We start from the raw sequence: 19,859 nt of genomic DNA, 5'->3' as shown, positions 1-19,859 counted from the left end.
TCGCAAAGGAGTTTAATGAATAGTGTTGAAAACTAAAAAACGGAATAGTGTCGCAAATGAATTTAAGGTAATATCTTTGATTTTCAAATAGTTTGACATTTTTTTTGTTTTAAGGTATTAAATAGTTTTTAAGTATTTTTTAAGACTTTTGTTACCCATGGTTGCTCTAGACTTTTGTTTGTTTTATAAAAGTTACATTTTGGGAAGTTTTTATCATAAACTTCAAATAAATGTCCCTTAAATGAAAAAACATTTGTATCGTTTGTATCATATGTATAAAACGTTTGATAACGACCTGTTTTTCCTGTAGTATTGAATCGGTATTATTATTCGAGGGGTTCAGTGGAAAAGTGGGTTAACCCACATTTTAAAAATTTTCCGGATGATCACTGCCAACAATACATTGAGTATGTAGCTTGTTGTGGAAAAAGTACTAAACCCTAAAGCCCATCCATACAGCGCTGCTATCCAGTCCACCCACTAAAGCCGGCACTGCTGCTACCTAAAATGATATTTACTTTAATAAAAAAATAAATTTTGAATTGTGTAAAAGTTGCCTATCTTACAATTAACATGGCAAAAATAAGCAATTCAGATTTGGAACACTTTCTAATGGATGAAGTTAGTAAAGACATGTATATAATCAATAAAGCATCAAGGTATACTTTTCATTGAGTTTATCATACAATAATATAATTTCCAGTCTCAATATTGTTCAGGCAGTTTTTCTTCAAGTTTTTTCAAAACTAACATGTACTTTTTTAATTATTATTATTATTATTTTATTTTTTTTTGCCGTATACATTTAATCATACCGTAAACATATGTAACTACAAATACCAGGGGCAAAAAGAAGACAATTTGTCTTACCGCCAAGCCCCTTAATATATAGCGTAATACAAAATGATAAAAAACAGAAGTCGTAAAACCATATATAAAAAAACAAACAAAAAAAAGATATAAGTCGTAGGTCCTGAACGTCCGACTTTAACTTGGATAATCCACTTTAAAAAAAAAAAATTTATAGTATAACAAATAATGTAAAAGTAATGCAAACAAATATTTGCGATTGCAAGTGCAAAAAAAAAATACTACAAATAGACAAAGTTTAAACACCATAATAAAATAATTAGTATAGCAACGATATAAATTTTTAAAAATCATGCACGCAAATGCTCATAATTCTGAAACCTAGATAAAAAAGGACATTTTGGGGCTTTGTTTACAGACCTTTCAAAAGCTTTTGATTGCATTCTGTATGCATTGCTTATTGCTAAATTGAATGCATATGGTCTCAGCAGAAATACATTAAAGCTCATTCATTCGTACCTTAGTAATAGAAAACAGAGAGTAAAAATAAATGATCGATACAGCTCTTACTCTAATACTTCGTTTGGCGTTCCACAAGGCTCAATTTTAGGTCCATTACTATTTAATATCTTCATAAATGATCTATTTCTATTTTTAACCAATGTTGATATTGCAGGATATGTTGATGATAACACTCCTTTTAGTGCAAGAGATGACTTAAATTCTGTTGTGAGTGGCCTGCAAAACACTGCATGTCAATTTTCTTCATGCTTTAAAAATAATGGTATAAAAGCTAATCCAGATAAATATCATATTATTATTAGTAAAACAAGCTCTTTTAAAGTTAACATCTGTGATAGATAAATAGTCTCATCTGATAATGAGACTATTTATCTATCACTTACTTATACTTTTATTACATCTCATTTTTCTTATTGTCGCTTTTATTACATCTCATTTTTCTTATTGTCCATTAGTTTAGTTATTCTTAGCAGAAAACTTAACATTCGTATTAACAGAATACACGAAGAGGGCACACAGGATGGATAGAAAAAAACCCGGTGGAATAAAACAGAACCAAACCATAATTGTTGCAATCTAAAATAAAAAAAAACAAAAAATCTGCATTGGAAAACAATAATCAGTTAAAATTGTTAAATTTTACGTAAACAAAGGCTATAGCAAAAGAACTATGTATTTTTACGAAAACAATTATTTAAAGAAGCAAAAGAAATAAGAGCCAAAGATAAATATGCTAAAGTTGTCTATAAAAAAACTTATAATGCGATATCTTTATGCAATTCTTGCGATAATTTATGCGATATCTTTATACAATTCTTGCGATAATTTATGCGATATCTTTATGCAATTCTTTTATTTTTATAGCTTTTCTGGTAATTCATAAAAATTTTATTCCGATAACTTTAATATTTCTTTAAGTTTTATATTTTTTAAATACTAAAATGGGTTCGAATCAAACTAGGAACTTTTATATTTTCCAATTCAATACTTGGTGAAGAGTTAGATCCGGATTGAAATTCTATTAATGAACCAGATGTCTTGCAAAGCAACTGCTATTTTTATATACATCTACTGTATATACATTTATATTACTATTATATAAAAACTATATAACTATAAAACTATATATATTTTTATATACATCTACATTATTATATAAAAACTGCTGGGCTTTCATTTAATTTTATTGGGGTGGGAATAAACGCGGCGGTGGATTAATTATTTATGTATACTACTGTAGAAATAATTAGGAAAATCATGAAGAAAATTTTAAGTGTTTTTAGCGTAATATGCTTAACTAAAACTTGGTATAGTTTTGATGACTTAAATTTAGAAAATACTTTTAAACTACTGGGCTTTCATTTCAAACAAAAAAAGTGGCGGTGGAAAAATTATTTATGTTTTAGAGACTTGTGTAAAAGGTGTAGACTAGACTATACCAGGCTAAAAATAAAAGAAAACTTACAATATTTTATAAGACATGATGTGAGTCTGTCGACAATAGATTTTTACGATTGAAACTGTGACCAGCAAAAGAAACTTTGTGATAAGCTGTTGTTATTAATATGTTGTTATTTATTTTACCTTCTGGTGAATAAAAAAGTTTAAGCAAATTTTTACATGATGACATTATCAATAAAAGCATATAATCTCAAAGGAGTGGTATCTATACATTACAACTAAAAAAAACGCAAAGAAACCTTCATACTTATTTGAAAGAGGATTTTATAATCTATTTAAATTTAATTTAATTAAGTTAAAAATATTATTTAAATATTGAAAATAAAATGGTCAAAGTAAAGGACCTCGAAAAAATTATGGAAATTTTTTTCCAAAAAAATCGAGAAAAAGGTAAAGCGTTTGTTGGCGGTGGAATAATTATTTATATGTTAGAGACACGACTGTTTCAAAAAGCGGTTTTGCCACTAGCGCTTAGCTTTTAAATCTAATTGAACAGAAATGTTGCATATATTTTTGTTTAACCTAAGGTTTTAATCTTTTATATTTCAAAATATGTTGTTTCAATAGTCCTCATTTTTTTATAATGTGGCAGTTAAATAACCAAGTAATATTATAAAAGAAATACAAAATTTTTAAAACCGAAATGAACTATGTTATTTTAACACTTAAAATCAATATTTAACTAGTAAAATCAAATTTTTTGTAAAAAAGGAGGAAAAAGCTTTTGACATCATTTTTTATGCATTGTGTTTTAATGGCTTTACAGCATGTTTGTTGAGATCCGCGACTTAAGTCGTGAAGAATATCACACGACATTTTTCAAAATCCTATCAAACTTCCTAATAACTTTTTAATAGTGTAACGCGCCGAACCGCGGATTCAAAGACAAACTATCAACTACAGTAGTCTCTCGCTTAATTACGCAAATTGAAACAGACACTGTGGTGCGCAATTAACTAAGAGTGCACAAATAAGAAAAAGATAAGAAAAAAATTTAGCAAACTAAATTATTAACTATATAAACAAATCTTTATTAAGAAATATATTATGCATGACGGAAAAAGTCACGAGTTGTAGGCTGATATGCATTCTGCAGCTTTTCTCGTTTAATTTTCATAATTACTGACCGAATGTTTGATGATAGTTGTTCGTAGCTATTCATTAATCGTTGTCGTCTTTTAAAATTGCTTTAGCTTTTTGATATTTTAATTGCTTGCCAATATCGATCAGAGATAAATGTATAAATTCAATACCTAAGAAGTCTGTACCATCGTCTATCTCATCATTATTAACTTCTTCTTCATCAGAATTGTTATCCATAGCAACCGCATTATCATTATTTTCTTCGAGAGACAAACAATCTTCAACATCTTCCTTGATTGCATTAGTAAACTTCTTTTTTCTATTTGATCTCGATTATTCCAGAGAGATCGAATTAAATTTTCAGTTACTTTATATTCGCTTGCAATCGCTCGTTTGCTTGGCGCATCACTTTTTTTAAATTTAGCTATAATTTCGACTCGTTGATCTTCTGATAATCTTTTTCCTTTGCCTTTAGCCATAAGAAGTAAGGATAAAAAAGTTGGGATAAGAGAACTGTGAATAGACGGCTAAATTTAAAATGAAGTGTTTTTATTAAAGTTTTTTCAATGAGACTTGACTAATAAATCGTTAAAACTTATTATTATCTGTTTAAAACAAAATTTATCATTTACTTCGATTCGAATTCGAATTCGAATTGTTTATCTATTTACATTCTGATAAAATCATTATCTCAAAATACTTATGATAAAAACTAGTTTTTAACTTAACGCAGGAAAATAATAGTTACGTTTTCTGATCTAATTTCACTTTAAGCAAAAAACTCAGTAAAAAATTGAAACACAAATATTTTGGGCCTAAAAGCGCAATTAACTGGGATGGGCAACTAATTGGGTGCGCAATTAAGCGAGAGACTACTGTACTCGTCTAGAATAACATGAAAAAATTAAATGTTTAGTGGCTCGCGTTTATAAGCGAAATTAGATTTTGTAAGTTGCATTTTCAAGAAATTCTTTACATTTTTTTTGTTATTTTACGTCTATTTTTAATTTAAAGATAACTTGTTTATTCAAACACTCTATTAATTCATAGAGAGTAAAGGAGGCAAATCGTAATTGTTTACGCTTAACTGTTCGTACGCTCAACGCTCAACTTTGTTTATATTAAAAGAAAAACAAAATAAACATTAAACAGAACAAACTTGCTTAATTCTTATAGCTAAAAGTCAATCGAAAAACAATAAAGCAAACCTGATTTGAAATTATTTTTCAGTTCAAATTATTACAGAAAATGAGCGAAATACAAGAAAATGATTATGCTTCCAACGTCAATAAAAAACCACTTAAAAGTTCATTTCCCTACCTTGATGCAGCTGGGATAAAGTTAAATTTAAACAACTTAAAGGATGCTGAAACAAACCAGTTTAATGTATCTAAGTTAATGAAGATCTAAATATTACAAACGGAATAATGTTTGACATTCGTAAATGTTTATACTTTAAAAAAAAATAAAGATTTCTTTTTGTTTATTAAATCTATTGTCTCAGGATCAACAGAAGTCTTGTTAAGGCAAACAAATTCTTAGAATTTCATGAGTATGGTAAATACATTCGAGAAGAAATCAAAAACAGCTCAAAAAAATAAAAATAAACTTTTTTTTTATAAACCTTTTCAGTTTGAACAAAAAAAAAGTAAAATCTATACATCTCCTAATAGAAAACTTCAACAGACTATATGTAGCTTATCAAAATCAAAAAACTCTCTTCTTTTGAAAAACAAAGTTTTAACAGGGACAATTGAAACTATTACTACCAATTCAAAAATCATGGAAATCAAAATTACAAATCTTGAAAATGAAAGAAGTATCCTCCTTGCTGAAGTTGCTAAAAAAGATTTTGCTCTAAAATCTCTTCAAAATCAAATTGAAGAAATTAATACATTAAAGATTCAACGTAATAAAGTATATGGCAGAATTAAGAGCGGAATTAAAAGGAAAAAAAAAAATTACTATTTACTTCAGTTCAATTAAAAAGTGAAATACCAATATTAAACAAAGATGTTACCACAAACAATAATAACATAATAACAAAAACATAGTGACTATTACAGAAGATTTAGGTGGTAGTTTGTTTCGTGGAGCAAGGTATTTTGAGACAAATTCCAAGTTTAAGCGCAGTTGTGGTGGTCATATTCAAATGTATGCTCAGTTTAAAGATTCTTTGAATCCATGTATGACGAAAAAAGAATTGCAGAAATGTGTACATTTTATTGAAAATATTTCTGATAAAATATCAAATCGATGCTCTTTTAAAATTTTCGAAGAGTTAGTTAGTTTGAATAAAGACATTTTTATGAAATTTTTCATGATTTGGGTATTCCACTAGTAAAACTATCTGCAAAAAATGCTGTTGTAATACAATCCCTTCTACATATATCGAGCAACAAAATGAGAAATTTAAGAGTATGTCTGAATAATTTAAAAATGAACTTTCTACCATCGGAGCGCAAAATAAATAAGGAAAAGTTCCAAATGATTTTTCACATGAAAGAAGTTGAAACAGGTTTCATAGTGTTGAGAAAATCACACAATGTTAAATCTTGTCCCTATATGCATGTTTAAAATGTGATTGAATTTCTTGAAGAAATAGTTTCAAAAGATTGTTATGGGTTTTCTTTTGATAATGCATTTGACAATAAATGGTGGTTCTTGTTTTCGGGTGATAAAGGTGGAGATCACATGAAGTATTTTGTTGAAATTATCAATTCAAGAAATTCTGGTTTTGTTGACAATATGCATATTTATTGTATGTTTAGAGCAGATGATAGTGTCGAAAATATGATGAAGGTTTGGTATCCAGTTTATTACCAACAGCTAAAAAGTATGTAAGAACCTTGTTTCAAAATGAAAGATGCTCGTAATGTCAAGGTATTTTTAAATGGTGATTATCATTTTCTTGATGATAATTTGGGTCACCAAGGATCCAGCGCCACATATCCATCATCAATTGACAAAATAATGTTATCACATTTGCAAAACCATGGTGGTCAGCCAGACACTCGTGCAAACTGTCAGGTAGAAGTAAGAACTGTTAATGATTATATTGAAAATTATAATAAAAATCTCGCTGATGATTGCTGTAATAATAGTCTGAATGAAAATGGAAAACATCACTATAGTGTAGTTGGGCCTATGATTTTCCCTCTTAAAATGTTGACACAAGTTGTACCTCCATCATTGCATATTTTGCTTGGAGTTGTTTTGCTTATTTACAATCTTTTATTAGATATATGCAAAACTAAAGAAAATAAAATTCAGCTAGAAGATGAAAAGAATGCTGTAAACAATGAATGGGAAATTGCCTCTCTTGAATTAGAACAAATTGAACGACATCTTTGTCAACATGGAAACAGTATTATGTTCATGATTAATGTCAAAAATAGGATTGAAGCATGTCTGAATAATAACCAGCAAGAAAACTTTAATTTGGCAAAATTAAGTCAAGCAAGTCTAAAAGTAAAAAAATAAGTAATTCAAAAGACTCAAAAATTTGTTTTTTAAAATATTGTTGCATAACGATTCACAATTATAATGTAGAGTGGGTGCACTGTTATCATTGTGATAACTGGATGCATACAATGTGCGAAGGTTTAACTCCAGATGAGGAACTTTTACTGACAAATGAGCTGTACATCTGTGTGTCCTGTTCAGATATAAATGTAGCAGATTTTTTAGAGTTGAAAATTTCACAACTTCTGTCATTAGAAGATATTCTTACAACAGAAAATATCAAAGCTCAAATTAAGTGTGACAACATTGAGTCACAATACAAGTGCTTTCATGGAAGTCGTGAAAAATTATTAAATATGGCATTAGAAAATATGAAAGTTACCCGACAAGTATACCATGTAAATGTAATGGTTGGTAACCATGCATTAATTGTTTTAAAAAGATATAGAGAACTGACATCAGTTATTGAGGATAAGGTTTCTCAATTTAACAGATTTAATGAAATTTTTAATCTTTTTAGTTGTGGAATGAAGTATGTAATGGCACGAAGATTTTTAACATTTGAAGAAATATGTGATTTGGAAAATATAACAAATGAATTCGGTCAGAAGTTCCCAATATATTTTCCAGAACGAAATTTGACACGAAAATGGCATGAATTTATTTTTGAAATTATTACCTTTGTTAAGGAATTTAAAACAGTATATGCAGTATAACAGGTAGCAGTAAATTTAGCATTGAGGTTAATGGCTTGCGTTCGTAACCATGCTGAACGTATCCGACTTATAGTTAAAAGAGAAGAGTTACGTTCATTTGTCAACAAAAAATGTTTCCTATGCTTTGATATATTTTTCACTAAATGATTATTTTGTAATCTTAATATTTTGGTATTGATTTGTTTTTTTTTTATGTTATCGTTAGTTTTTAGCCTTATATTTTGCATATAATAAAATTTTCTTTTGTAGTATTTTTTTTATATCATTCAATTGTATTAAGTGAACAATTTGTGAGAAAATGTTTACAATTTTTTGTTTGAGTATACGCTATTTGTTTTTAACAACATACATATATGCTATTTGTTTTTAACAACATAATGAGTAAATGTTGAGCTAATTGAAAAAATATTGTTTAAAATTTTTTTAAATAAATTTTTGCATAACACTTTTTCTAAAGAAATAGGTATAATTTGAGTAAAACGCTTTTTAATTACTCAACATAATATTTTTTCTGTTTTTCTTAAGTATTGTTAATATAATACTTTTTACAGAATAAAAAAAGTTATATAGTTCTTGAGATAATTGAGAAAATATTCTGTTCAAAATTTCACAAAATAACTTTTTTAAAATACTTTTTCTAAAGTAATAGGTATGATTCGAATAAAAAACATGTTTACTTAATATAATATTTTTATGATGTTCTTATATATTATTCAAACAAAACTTTTTACAGAATAAAAAAAAGTTGTACATTTCTTAAGATAATTAACTATTTAGTATAAGCAGTAAAAATCCTTTCAATTTCTGAGTTATAAGTGACAGCGTAACAGCCGTGGAGACTAGCGTATTTAGAGACTAGCGTTTTAGAGATTAGCGTGATTACTTAAAGAAGCAAAAGAATTGAGAACCAAAGATAAATATGTCAAGAGTGGCTATAAAACTTAATTTGAAATTTAATAATTATTTATGTTTTAGAGACTAGCGTATAAGATGTATACTACTGTAGAAATAATTTTGAAAATCATGAAGAAAATTTTAAGTGTTTTTAGCGTAGTATGCTTAACTAAAACTTGGTATAGTTTTGATGACTTAAATTTAGAAAATACTTTTAAACTACTGGGCTTTCATTTAAAACAAAAAAAAGTGGCGGTGGAATAATTATTTATGTTTTAGAGACTATTGTACAAGGTGTAGACTAGACTATAACAGGCTAAAAAAGATGGAAAAATTTCAATATTTTATAAGACATGATATGAGTCTGTCGACAATAGATCTTTACGATTGAAACTTTGACCAGCAAAAAAAACTTTGTGATAAGCTGTTGTTATTAATATGTTGTTATTTATTTCACCTTCTGGTGAATAAAAAAATTTAAGCAAATTTTACATGATGACATTATTAATAAAAGGATATAATCTCAAAGGAGTGGTATCTATATATTACATAGTATCTATTTATATGTGCAAACTGCCATATAGCCTACATTAAAATTTTTAGTCGGGTCTTAATACAAAAAGACTTTGATTTAAAATAACTTATAAAATGAATGTATAAATGATATAAATTACCTAAAAAATAGTTATTGACACGTGTTACATTTCTCTTTTGCTGCAGTTTTTATTTGAATTTAATTTTTGTTGTTGTTGCTGATATATACCAGCAATTTTATTGATAACTGTAATCAATAAATAATATATTGTTTGCGTTACGTTTTAACACATTTAATAAAACGTGTATAAAATTTTTTATTATGTACTTCATTTGTTTTTATTATTGTATATTTGGTAATATGTCTTTTGTTTAAGTTTCGACTATGAATTCTAGATACAGTTATCAGTTAATTGAAATGATCTATAAAAAACCTGATGTTTTGCACGAATTAAAGTTCATTTTATATCAATTTTAAAAGTTATTCAATTAATTGTTTTAAGTTCGAAAAGTTTATTCAATGCCAGTGTAAATGAAAAGACAAAATAACGGTTGATGCGAAAAAATAAGTTTAGCGTGGGGCACCATAAGACTAAATAAATGGAAAATTTTGAAATTTTTCAAAATATTGTTTTATTTTAGTCGAAAGTAATCAAAACCTTGTAAACCGTAACGAAAACACAGTAAACTTAAGGAAAACGTAGTAAACGTAACGAAAAAGTAAAGAACAGTCGTACTGTTGTCCAATCTCCTGTGCTTACTAAAGGAAAAATTTTTAGGAAAGCAAAAAACAATTTTTTTTTTGAATTGCATTTAATTTAAAATAACTATGCTAAACAAAGGCTGAATTATCATTAATTTTTTTTTGAAAATAATGATATAAATTATGGTAATTATTCAAAATATAAATTATTCAAATCAACATTGAGTTGATAATTCAATATGCGATTCAAAATAATTATTTATTTATATTTAGTAACTATATTAGCTGCTGAGTAAACTTGCCGAAACAAAATGGTTACGCTGCCATTTTCTTATAATGTTGGATATTTTAAATTATTTGTACAATTTACTTTTAAAAAAAAGTTAATTATGTAAAAAAAGCAAATTAAAAAGTAAAAATTATGTAGTTTCAAGAAACGATTCAAAATACATTTATGGCAACTCAACTCGCGGATTTTTGTAAACACTTTTATTATAGAGAAGTTCTTTTGAAAAAAGAAAGTTCTAAAAATTGGATCGAATGCTATGGAGCATTATACAGCAATGTTCTTATTTTTCATTTCGCTGAATCTTCTAAAGAATTGAACAAAAAGATGTTACCGTTAGAAATTTCAAATAATTCGAAATGTTTTTTTACAGAGAAAAAATGTTATCGATTTCCATTTGTCATTCAGACTGGAAAAGAGAAATGTTTTTTTAAGTGTGAAACACAACTCCAACGATATAAATGGATGTATGCGCTACGTTTATGCATTTCTGGTAAGCCACCCGAACCTATACCAAACTTTATTGATTCCAAAAATAAAAGTCACAAGGCGTGTAAAAAATTAACTAACACGGAACATTCAATCACGGAACCAACTTATAAATCTTCAGTTTTAAAACTTACTAATGACAAAAGTTGTAATATCAACAGCATAGATAATACAAACTTAAACAATAAAAGCAAACGTGATTTAAATGAGACAAATTCAAGCAATAAAAACAAACCAGGTTGGCTAAATGAGACAAAAAAGACAAGTCCTATGCTAAACACAAAATGTTCAGAAGAAAATTCAGTTCGTGGTGGAGATACAAAACGCTTTCTAAAAAATAATTCTTTAGAAGAACACGATGGAGATGCAAAACGCTCTGTTAAAAAACATTCTTTAGAAAATCCATTAGTTCTAATGAGATCCTTTTCAAATGATTTTGAAGATGAAAAACAGAAAGTAAATAAAAAAGTAGTAAAATGGGACTTTGGAGAAACATTTTCTAGTCACGTGACAATTCAAGAAGCAAAATCTCAGCATGGTCTAGTTAAAATTGAAAACTATGATCATTTACCTATAAATGGTGAATTATCATTTATCAAGTGCAAAATAAATAAGTCTAGAGATAACATTAGTAATTGGATATTTAAGCGCACTAAAAAGCAAAAAACTGAACTTGGAAAAATAGCAGCAGAAAATTACTATGATTCTGACAATGACGATGCAAAATTAGAAATTAAAAATCTTCAAAGTTCTCTAAAACATAGACATCTTAAAACTAAATCAGCAGACGAAGTTTTGTGTTTTGGTCTTAATGAAGAAGTACAAGTTGAAAACCTTTCCAAAGTACCAAAAGAAGACGATGAACTAGAAAGCTCTTATACAAATTACTCAATGATAAATTTTAATTTTGATTTCGATAACAAGAAGCCAACAATACAAAAAAAAGTTGTCAACAAAGATCTTGATATAAATTTTTTAAACACTTCTTTAAATTTGCCTAAAAACTTGAACGCTAGTTTATTTTGTTGTAATAAAAAAATTGGTTTTGATGCAAATGCAACCCAACTGCAGCAAAGCCTCAATATTACTTCAAAACCTGTTTTAACAAGGACGTACAGTTTAAATAGTTTGCCTGTCAATAAAAAATATAGCGTCAGTCGCATTTTCAGCCATTCTCGCAGAGGAACATCCGCACCTGTCTTACGTTTTTCTAGAAATTGTAAAGTTTCTCCTAAAATTTTGTAAAATATTTTGCGTTATAAAAATATTTTTTTATAATTTTTACATTTAATTTTTTGCTTTTTAACTAGTGCTCTGTTTAAAATTAATGAGAAAAATATTTCCACATATAAAAACAGTAAGATATAAAGCAACTAGCAAATTAAGTATATTTTGCGATTTATATTCAAGAAAGTTTGCTGTGTATTTTAATTTTGATTTATACAACACACAGCGGATATTTTTGTTTTAATGAGGCCAATATAATTTCTCCACGATAGATTTTCACTTTCTCGCTTTACTTCATATCAATTAATTAAAAGTTTTGAGAAATTTAAAGGAAGATTACTTTTTATCAATTTAACTAGAAATTTTGCATCTCCTTCCTTACCAATGTATCTGGCCAAAACATCGAACCTTCGATCTTTTCGATCTAAGCCAAAACTCTAACAAGTGCGCAATGGCGCACTTGTTAGAATAATGTTCCCAAGGTTGATTCCTATGAGACTCTCCACACAATATCAAGAGCTTTTGAGTCCACCATTATAAAATATTGTTTTCTGTTTATATTATCAAATATTTAGGAAAGGTCAATTAGTGCTTCTAATACATGTCCAGCTTTATAATTTAATTCATTTCTTATTTTATAAGAAAATTCATTTTTTATTTCAAAACGAATGTTCATTTGAACAGTATTTCTAAAATCTAGTTTGATTTTTGTTGCCAAACGTGTTAATTTCATGTCATCGTTTTACTTTTTTTTAAATATTTTTATAAATACGCGGAGTAGTGATGTAGGACAAAGAATTCCGTTGTCCCGCTTTTTCCGAAGGAGAGCCCTGAAATAATTGAAATTAAAATTTTGGTTGTGTTTTCTTATGGACAAAGCGGAGCAATGAGACCCTTAGTATATAACGGTATACAAAAAGTATAAATTAAGTATACCATATACTCAAATAATACTTTCATAATAATATCGCTATTTATTTATTAATAATTTCTTCAGTATTATATAAATTTACAACAAAACGGTAAATTTAACTTGAAAACTGAAAGGGGATAATCCTAATGAAAGATATCTTCCTTATTCACTAACTTTTACAGCTGATATACTGTCTTGAAAAAATCAAATAAAATTTTACAATTAACATTCAGCACAACCGACATTGAGACATTTCGAAGCCATATTAAGGGCACAAAGGTTTAACATTTAAATTTACAACCCATTATACCATTTAAAATTTACAACCCCTCATTTTGGGGAGGTTTATGTTAAGTTTTTGTTTTATTTAAACACAAAAAAAATCTGGAGTTGACACAATGCTTGTAAGAGTTATATCTGAAACATGCATGTGCATGCCAGTGAATGTAAAAATTATGAAAAAAAGCACTTACAGATCTCACAGTAGATCGCGATTATGCCCAATTTTGGATTGGTTTTAAAAAAAAAGTTTTGTGAGACGGCTGTTGTGAAAGGTAGCTGAAAAAGGCGTATATGACTTAGAATCAGAATAGAGGTGTCTGTACATTTTTTATCCGAATGAAGATGTCTTTAATTTTTTCAATCAGAATGAAGATGTCTGTGATTTTTCAGTCAGAATGAAGGTGTCTGTGGCTTTTAAAAGGGGAGAATGTTTTTACAATTTCTTAGTTTCTCCTATCAAGTTTATAAATCGAATATTGTTGAATATTATTGGATGCAAAAAACAAAAACTTTTTTTAGTAAATTACAATAGTTATTAAATTTTGTAAAAACTATTTTCACAGCACATATTTTTTTAAATCATGTATTATAAAACTTTTAGCTAAACTAAAAGTTTGTATAAAACTAATTAAGTTTATATAAAAACTATTTAAAGTTGTACCCAAATATTAATTTTCGCTTTTAATTGTTTCACTAGTCGTTTTTTTAATTTCAATCCAATCTTAACTGTGTTATTAATTTTCAAACTTTTCCAATCCCCTCGCATCGTACGGAGGACGCCCGTCAGACATCTCTCAAACATCTAGACGTCAGTGAGACGTCCGACGGACGTCCCTTGGACGACGCGTGCCCACTGGGGGAGATACAACACTAAAAACAGGATTGCGCAAACCAATTGGCATGAGTTTAACAAATAATACCTTGTTACCAATTTGATCATGGAAGTATATTTAAAAAAAAATCTCAACTGCTTTAACAAGTTTTGACACCACGCTTGTTGTTCTTTGTTTCATTAACAAAAGAAACATCAAAACCATACGTTCGACTTTTATACTTTGACGTAAGAATTACGAAAAGATTAATCATACTTCGTGACATGATAATAATTATTACATCTCAATGTATAATTAATCCTAACGTAATACTTACTTATTAATATGCAAATATTAATAAGTAAGTATTATAAATGGCACCAGCGTTACGAAAAACTTTTTATAAAAAATTGACGGACTTGGTAAAAATTGTACGAATTATAGGAACTCCTCATTTATGCTCATCAATTTCAAAAAAGCTTAGAAATATTCTTCTCGTTTAATGTTCATGTCACTAAATGAATTAATATTCATTAAACAAACTTAATTAATGCCTATAAAAACTCTCTATTCTCCGATAATCTAATATCCAAAGAAAGATAAGGTTATCAAATAGAGCTTTCACATGGTTTGGTTCGTAAAACATTTTTTTTTTTGTATAAGGGCTTTGTTTAACAATGAAATGAGGAAAAATTTTTGTTTTAATTTAATAATTCAAGCTTTGTGGCTACAAAGTTTGAATTATTCAATTAAAAAAAAAATCTATTGAATTAGTCAAATTTGAGTTTTACAAATCAGTTCTATTGAAAAGATTTGCTGTATCTAGTAATTCTATTGAAAAGTTATTTGCAAAGATTTTAATACAAATGTTTGGATGAATCTTTAAGATTTAAGAAGAAGATTTAATGAAGATTTTAATACAAATGCTTGGATGAATCTTTAAGATTTAAGAAGAAGATTTAATGAAGATTTTAATACAAATGTTTGGATGAATCTTTAAGATTTTAGAAGAAGATTTAATGAAGATTTTAATACAAATGTTGATCTTTTAATATATTACGAGTATATATGTAACAAATCAAAACAAACAAATATAATATATTAAAATTAAGAAATATCACAGTGGGAACAGCAACGTTGAAACAGCGTTAAATAACGTTGTTATTTAGGTTGTAATAACGTTGGATTGACGTTGGAAATGGAAAGAATGAATAATGTTAGATTTTCCAACGTTATAACGTTACACATTCCAACGTTTATCAATGTTAATCAACGATTATCGATGTTAATCAACTTTTATCAATGTTAATCAACATTGTAATTTCATCAAGTTATTCACTTTGCTACACAATCATATTGATTAAGGAAATATATATTAACCTATACTAACATTTTATATCAAAAAATTTAAATTTAATAAAATTTACTATGTTTGTCAGGATGTTAAAACCATTCATTACAATTTAATATTATGTTTATTTTTCAAAAATTATTATTCAAAAATCTGGTAGTTCAAGAAGAAATATGTATTTTTTAATCACATAAGTATTTATCTTGTCGAACTTTAGACGATATCCTCGTCAAAAAAAAAGTTTTATTTTAACTAACATTATTACAGCGTTTTAATTCTGATAAAAAATAACTTTTGTGTAACCAACGTTATAACAACATTGCAATTTTGATAAAAATTAATTTAAGTTATTTTTTATTAAAATTACATTATTTTTTATTAGAATTGTAACGTTAATTGATGAAGTAAAACAACCTTTATTATCGCTTACTTCTATATAATAATCTTTTACAAAAATACATTAACATAAATATAGTTTTCTTAAGATCTCCATCGCGGAGCACATTCTTACATCTTCCCCTTCTTCTTTAAATGAAATGTTTTACTATTCAAGTTCGGGAATGTTTTAATATTTCCTCCATAATTCTATAGGACATCTTTCTCAGTTTGGATATGTTTTCGGATTCGGTTCTTGATAATGGCTTTGTTGCATCGGCATAGTAGTTGTTATTTCCTTTTCAGGTGAAACTGATTCGTTCTGAGAGTATTCCTCGTCTCCCTCTTCTTTAATTGGTGTCGGATTGAATTGTAATCCGGTAATATAATTGGTAATTTTTTCATGTGTGAAGCATTCCGAGTTTTTTGGGAGATATCAACGGGAGATTTGGCAGTAATCATTGTACCGTTCTTTGCCGTAATTGTGTAGGGTTTAAACTCAAACGGTGCCGTAGTTTTGTCATATCTTTTTTGTTTTATCAGAACTGTATCTCCAATATTTAAATTTGGATTTTTTGCGTGGTATTTTGAATCGTGGTATTTCTTTCTGTAAAACTTAGCATTTTCTTGTCTCTTCTTGGCTTGATCATTAATATTTGTATCAACCCTTGTCTGAGATGAGGGTATTGTGAAACCTATAAGGCGACTGAACATGAGTGTAGATGGAGGTATCCGAGTTGTGTAGAAAATTAATAAGAAGGTCAGCGGATGTATTATTTATAATATTGACAATCAGAAATTTTGATGTTTGGTCTATGAAAACTACCATATACATTCCATTAGGTAAAGAACCAAGGTAATTTATGTTAAGTGTATCCCAAACTTCCGCTGTTGTTGGTGTGATTAATTGTTCGGCTGGTGGATTTTGTTTACCAAGTGCTTGACAAATTGCACATTGTTTTATATATTGTTCTACTTTAGTGTCTAGGCCAGGAAAGTAAACTTTCTGTCTAAGTAGAGTTTTGGTTTTCTCGAGTCCCTCGAGTGACTATTATGCGCCAGTTGTGTAACCGTAATCTCTAGTGATCGTGGAATTATAATTCGATTTGCTTTTAGGATAATTTCTGATGTTTGATTTACTGTAAGTTCTTGGCTAACTTTACGGTAAGCAAGTAACTCTTTTTGAAACTTTTTTATTTCTGGAGGACAGTTCGGATGTGTTAGTTTATACCAGGTATTAGTGGCGACTAACTCTGTAAGTATAGGATCGGCTTTGGTTTCTCTTTGAATATCTAGTAGCGAAAGGGCTTTAGGACATGCGTATTCAGCAATAAAGTTGACATATTTTTCTAGCTTTTTATTGTTACAAGGGTCTACCGGATGTCGGCTTGAATAATCAGATATATTATGTTTTCCTTGGACGTAGTGTTAATCAAAAGAATATCCCTGAAATCGTAAAGTCATACGGTTAATGCAAAGTGGTACTGTAGCATTTGGGTTTTTTAAAACCTTCACAATAGCTTCGTGATCGCAGTGCATTTTTAAAGGGGTGTCCTAACAGGTATGTCCTGTTGTGTTTGCAGACGTACACTATAGCTAAACATTCTCTTTCCAGCGTAGAGTAGCGTTGTTGTACAGGTGACAGCGCTTTTGAATTATAAGATATGAGTTTAAAGTCTTGTATATTTAGCGTGTTTTGTACAATGATTGCCGATATGCCAACAAGACTTGCATTGGTGAAGACTGTAGTTTCTTTGTTGGGATCAAAGTAGCCAACGCATGAGTCTGATGTCATAGGGTTTTTCAGTTCATCGAACGCACGCTGGCACTCGAAGTTCCAGTTCCATGATGAATTTTTATAAAGAAGGTTTCGTAAAGGATAAGTAATTGTACTGTAGTGTAGAATGAAACGCTTAAAATAGTTCATAAGCCCGAGAAAGCTTTGGAGAGCTTTAGTGTTTTCTGGTATAGGCATGTTTTTGATATTATCAAGTTTTTCAGGATCTGGTTGCATTCCTTCTTTTGAAAATATAAATCCAAAAAATTAGACTTTTTCTTTTCCAAATAAGCATTTTTTAAAGTTTAGAGTTAAACCTCTCTGTTTGAACCTTTCTAATACTTTGTGTTATATGAATCGTGTTGTTTTGCATTTAAGACGAATATTAAAACACCGTCAGCAATATTAAGAGTTCCTTCAATATCTTTTCAAAACTTCTCGTAAAGCGTTTTGTAGTTCCTCCTGCGCAGAATTTACTCCAAAGTTAAATCTTGTGAAACGTTTAATTTGAGTTTCGGATTAAAAAGTAGAAATTGATCTCGATTCCGGCACAAGTTCGAGCTGGTGAAATGTCTTCATTAAATCTAGTTTTGAAAAAACGGCTTTTAGTTTTATAGTAGTCTTTAAGTTTTATAATAACATCGTCTTGGGTTGGAGTCGGGAAACGCGTTCTTTCAAGAGCTTTGTTAGCGGCTCGCATGTCAACGCAAACCCTTAGGTTGCCGTCATTTTTCGGAACAATTACCATTGGACTTATCCAGGGTGTCGCTTCGTCCGTTACTGTTTCAATTAATCCTTCTGCTTTAAGCTTAGTGATGAACTTAAAGATGAACTTCTTTAACTTTTTCTCTAAGTGCAAAAGGAATTCTCTTTTCTCTTTGTACGACTGTTGGTATACTTTTATTTATTTTCAACTTAACTTGATAGTTAGAAAGTTTTCCTATTTTCCCGCTAAAAACAGAACTTTGTATGAGGTTATAAGTGGTTGTAATCGTTTTGGAACGTTTAGAAGGAGAGTATTGTTTAATTTGCTAATGTTCTGCATGGAATGGGAAATTTGTTGTTTACTGTCGCCATTATTATTTTGTATTGTTTTTTGTTTATTTAAAAGTTTCCCATCGATGTCAGTATGTACTAGAGCTTTATTAAACCGAGTAATTTGGCGTCGTTTCCAGATAATAGATTTTTGTGGTGCGTTTTAATCACGTGGAATGTGGACTGAAGAAATTTCGTTTGACTTTCTATCACGGCATTGATTTGGCCTTCAATTTTAAGTTTTGGATTGTTATCCCCGTAAGTAATAATCTGTGTTTTAGATTTATATAGGCGAAGCGGTCTTTTGATTAAACTATTTATCTTTTCAAATGTTTTAAAGTTTAGAATATTGATAGAAGCTCCGGTATCTATTAAAATGGTTATTGGTATATTTTCTATATTAATTGTTACCTCGAAGTTTTCGACCGCGTGAGTATTTATCTTGTTAGCATTTACAGAGTACAAGTCTCCTTGATTTAATTTTGCACGAGGATTTTCGGATTCATTGATATCTTTGTAAATTATATTTATTGGTTTTGTATAGATTTGTTCATTTCTTTGATATTTCTCTCAATGTGTTGTTGTATTCTATTCTTTTTGTTTCTTAATTTTACTGTTGCAAAATGTCCAATTTTCCGCAGGAGTACCAAGTTTTCCCTAAAGCTAAACATGCATTAGTGTTTCTTTAAGAAACGAATGTATTTACTTCGCTTTGTTTATTCGAAGTAAATACAGTCAAGAAAACAAACTTATCACTAATTAGTAAAGAACTACATGAGAAAGAAACTTTCTCCAGTTCTTCTATATGATTGTCTATCAGTTCGAATGTTTTTGCAGTAGTTAACAAACCTTGTAAAATTTTGTTAGGATTTTGAAAACTGTATTTACGAAGTTTTGAAATGTTTGTACTAAGCTCAATTTGTTGTTTAATTTCTTTACCTTTATCGGCAAACTCGCATTTAAGAGCTTGTTCGTGTAATCAAACGAAAAACTGCTGAGGGGTTTCATCTGTACGTTGAGCCATTTTACGGAAGATAAAAATTTCATAGCTCGGGTTTACTTGGGGTTTGAAGTGTTCATTAAAAGCTTCGACAGCTGGCTGTTATGTGATCAGCGTATCTTGC

General features: G+C 28.7%; 1 long non-coding RNA gene across 1 annotated transcript; it reads right to left on the bottom strand.

The window, feature by feature from the left end:
• Positions 1 to 799: 799 nt before the first annotated feature.
• Positions 800 to 14,390, bottom strand: LOC136086011 (uncharacterized). The gene is made up of 3 exons (XR_010641312.1): positions 14,306 to 14,390; positions 1,389 to 1,908; positions 800 to 1,004 (listed from the first exon to the last, which is right to left on the bottom strand). It is a non-coding gene; the product is annotated as an uncharacterized LOC136086011 (long non-coding RNA).
• Positions 14,391 to 19,859: the final 5,469 nt, after the last annotated feature.

Source organism: Hydra vulgaris, chromosome 10 (assembly GCF_038396675.1).
Source record: "Hydra vulgaris chromosome 10, alternate assembly HydraT2T_AEP".
Lineage (NCBI taxonomy): Eukaryota > Metazoa > Cnidaria > Hydrozoa > Anthoathecata > Hydridae > Hydra > Hydra vulgaris.
Note: the sequence above shows the minus strand (reverse complement) of the source record. Positions and strands in the feature narration are given on the sequence as shown.